Below are 3984 nucleotides of genomic sequence, written 5' to 3'. Positions count from 1 at the left end.
TTTAAATGCATACTGTATCAATAAGAGGATTTATGTTCTTCCAATTAAGGACTTGGTTTATTACAGTCCCTGTGGCAAGCAGTTTTCTGCATGGTCAGCATTGATGGCCATATTCTTTGAGAGGGTCCAGCCAACATTCCAGACAGGACAGTGTTGTCCATCTTCTACACCTTCAACACCCAATATCAACATGAGGCAGCCAAGACTTTGGAGTTCATTCAACGGAAAAACTATTCCTATAATTTTTTTTTACAATGACATGGTTTTAAAGTTTTAAAGCAAATTATGATTAACATTTGACAAAGGTGGTGATGTTTTCTCTTTATGTAATTAAAAACAGCTTTCTATATATGTTGTACCTGCTGTATTCAGAATGCCACACTATTTATATTCTCAGGAATTTTCCCATTTTTGATTGTGTTTTTTAGTTGCTTCATTGGAGTTAACCCAGAAAGGGGCACAAAAGCCGTTCATGGGAAGATGGTATCGAAAAAAACAGGAAAGATCATTTAAAAGAAAAAGCAGACGGTGAATGTACAGGTTTCCACCCTCATCAAAAACTTGATGGACTTTGAGTGGCATCTCATTCAGATTAGTTGTTTTTCTTTTCTTTGAAACCTTTCTGTTTCCATATCATTTAGGATCTAAATTATATTGTCTTTTCTTTTTCCATGTTGGACGGTGCCTTCATCTGCATCTAATAAAGTAAGTGCCACTTGGACTCTTGAAAACCATTAATAGTTCACATTTTAAAACGCTGTTGATTCTAAAATTCCACATTATTTCAGCCATGTTAAATTTTAGATTTTGGAAGTCATTTTTCTTTGATTTGTTTAGTGATACCCAAAGCATGGATATTTGTTTAAGAACTGTGTTTTTATGTTATTAAGATTGTAGAAATTAATGAGTTAAACCCAGTTTATGTCGCTGTAAACTGAAAGTCTTACATTTTTATTCCAGTGTTAGTGAAACTATATATTGACTTTGAAGGCCTATTTTTTTTACCAGTTCTCTGAGGAATGGTTTTGTGTTATTCATTTTGAATGTTTGAATATACTGGAAATATATGTGGTTTGAGGCATAGTGATGCCTTTAAATAAAAATTCTGTTCTGAAGGTTACTTATCACGTCCTCTTTTGTGTTATGTGAAGTTCTGATTATGCATTTTAGAACCACACCAATTGTAGCACTTCTAAGAAGCCTACACTGGGTCAGGTATTAAAGATATTTCCCACTTCTTCCTCACATTGTGTCTTTAGGAAACTTTCAAAACAAGTTTGAAAGTTGTTTTGAAAGTTTCAAAACAACTTTTNGTGGTTTGATCTATGCGATCAAAGCTAAGCCAAAATGTTTTTGTCTCTATAAATAATAATGATAATAAACAATGACATATTGGCTGCCTCTTTTTTTCTTCATTAGTACGTCATGTTGGTGACTGAAGCCTGTTATGATGACTTCAACACATTTCTTCTGACAGGTTGGTAGAAGAAATGCTGTCCAGAATGTTTCTATAAGCTGACTAATTTCTATAATGCCTAATGTCTGAGTTGTGTTCATGGTAATTATTTCTGACATTTTTATGCTTTATATGTTGTAGGTGGTAAAAAATGCTCTCCAGGGTAAACCGGGTGGACAAAGTATTTTGGTGGGTCTGGTTAGTTTTGCTCACTTCTCTTTAAAATGTTTATTTATTATCCTAATGTGTCTGCTATTTATCCTGTGGTTCCTCCAGGCTGAGAAAACCAGGCATTCTTCTGTTGGTTCATGTGCTTCGTCCTACATCCACGGGCCGCAAGAAGAATCCAAAACAGCTCATGTCAAACTGTGGACCATGTTTTCAGATATGTGCAGGTATGTGGTTATTCTAATGATCCTACTTCTTTGTAGAAGCACTTTCTCATTGGCTTTGTTTGCTATCTGAATGTAGCTGTGCTGCTAAATATATTTAATAATTTTTATTATTCGTCTTCTTATCATTATGTCAAAGATGCAAGCCAGTGTTGAAGCCTTCCTCATTGCCGTGGAACCAGGACAGCCCTTCCTCCTGCATGTTGGTGAAAACAAGAGCAGCACCAAAGACACTTCACCATCAGTGATCACAAGATCATCCAAGGTAGCTTTTGATGAACTTCCAAAACACACTTCACCTTCAGTGCAAATTCCTCTACAACTTCTGTACATTAATCCAGCCTACAGTTTTCAACATTGATGTGACTTGCACGACAATTGAGGAGTTTAAGATCCTTGCTTTTACTTTACCTGGCAGAGTGGACACTCTTTATTATGATGATCATTTAAATGCATACTGTATCAATAAGAGGATTTGTTTTATGTTCTTCCAATTAAGGACTTGGTTTATTACAGTCCCTGTGGCAAGCAGTTTTCTGCATGGTCAGCATTGAAGGCCATATTGTCTTTGAGAGGGTCCAGCCAACATTCCAGACAGGACAGCGTTCTCCATCTTCTTCATCTTCAGCCTCCAATGAGGCAGCCAAGACTTTGGAGTTCATTCAACGGTAAAACCATTCCTATATTTTTTTTACAATGACATGGTTTTAAAGTTTTAAAGCAAGTTATGATTAACATTTGACAAAGGTGGTGATGTTTTCTCTTTACGTAATTAAAAACAGCTTTATTTATATATTGTACCAGATGCATTCAGAATGCCACACTATTTATATTCTCAGGATTTATCCCATTTTTAATTTTGTTTTTTGGTCGCTCCATTGGAATTAACCCAGAAAGGGGCACAAAAGCCGGTCATGGGAAGATGGTATCCAAAAAGACAGGAAAGGCCATTCAAAGGAAAAAGTGACAGTCAATGTTCAGGTTTCCACCCTCATCAAAAACATGATGGACTTTGAGTGGCATCTCATTCAGGTTAGTTGTTGTCCTTTTCTATTCTTTGAAATCTTTCTGTTTCCATATTATTTAGGATCTAAATTGTATTGTCTTTTTCCATGTTGGACGGTGCCTTCATCTGCATCTAATAAAGTAAGTGCCACTTGGACTTACTTACTGAAAACCATTAATAGTTCACATTTTAAAACCCTGTTAATACTAGAATTCCACATTATTTCAGCCATGTTGAATTTTAGATTTTGGAAGTCATTTTTCTTTGATTTGTTTAGTGATACCCAAAGCATGGATATTTCTTTAAGAACTGTGTTATGTTCATTAGATTGTAGAAATTAATGAGTTAAACTCAGTTTATGTCGCTGTAAAATGAAAGTCTTCAATTTTTATTCCAGTGTTAGTGAAACTATATATTGACTTTGAAGGCCTATTTTTTACCAGTTCTCTGAGGAATGGTTTTGTTTTATTTGTTTTGAATGTTTGAAGATATTGGAAATATATGTGGTTTGAGGCATAGTGGTGCCTTTAAATAAAAATTCTGTTCTGACGGTTACTTATCGCATCCTCTTTTGTATTATGTGAAGTTCTAATTATGCAGATTATGCATTTTAGAACCGCACCAATTGTAGCACTTCTAAGAAGCCTACACTGGATTGGGTATTAATGTCCTATCATAAAACTAAGACTGTACTTTAAAAAGTAGCATTACAGTTTTCTTTGCAATAGCTTTCTCATAAAGTGAATGCAGTAGTAAAACTAAATTAAAGTAAAAATACTGGAACACCAGTATTTGAAGGCATATTTACTTTCACCACTGTATTTTACGGTGGCCAACAGGTACAAACACCCAGCAAAGACGAGAAAAGCACATGCAACAAAAATGAGATGCAAACAAAAAATGCTGAAAACAGAAGTGATCTCCCACTAGGGGGAGTCGAACAAAGAACAGCTGTGTCCGAAGTCAGGTTTTGTATCTTTGGGTCCTTGAAGACCAGGAGAGAGAAGCTGTAGCTTTCAGCTAGCTGCTTAGCCTCTACCTTGGCGTTATGTTGCTTAGCAACCGTGACCACGTGAATCACATAGCAGCGAAGGAAAAAAAAACGGACTCGAAGTATGTTTTTTTTCTCT

At 35.6% G+C, this 3984-nt stretch overlaps 2 long non-coding RNA genes across 2 annotated transcripts; both read left to right on the top strand.

Annotated features, from left to right (window-relative positions):
* Window positions 1-398: 398 nt before the first annotated feature.
* On the top strand, window positions 399-1115 carry LOC106943323 (uncharacterized). Its single transcript, XR_001423891.1, has 2 exons — window positions 399-705; window positions 961-1115. It is a non-coding gene; the product is annotated as an uncharacterized LOC106943323 (long non-coding RNA).
* Window positions 1116-1774: 659 nt separating this feature from the next.
* On the top strand, window positions 1775-2585 carry LOC106943322 (uncharacterized). Its single transcript, XR_001423890.1, has 3 exons — window positions 1775-1851; window positions 1988-2113; window positions 2348-2585. It is a non-coding gene; the product is annotated as an uncharacterized LOC106943322 (long non-coding RNA).
* The last annotated feature ends 1399 nt before the right edge of the window (window positions 2586-3984 follow it).

Source organism: Poecilia latipinna, unplaced genomic scaffold (assembly GCF_001443285.1).
Source record: "Poecilia latipinna isolate Pla-1442-1.1 unplaced genomic scaffold, P_latipinna-1.0 Scaffold5146, whole genome shotgun sequence".
Taxonomy (NCBI): Eukaryota; Metazoa; Chordata; class Actinopteri; order Cyprinodontiformes; family Poeciliidae; genus Poecilia; species Poecilia latipinna.
The sequence above is the reverse complement of the archived record's forward strand: the minus strand, read 5'-3'. Positions and strand labels throughout refer to the sequence as shown.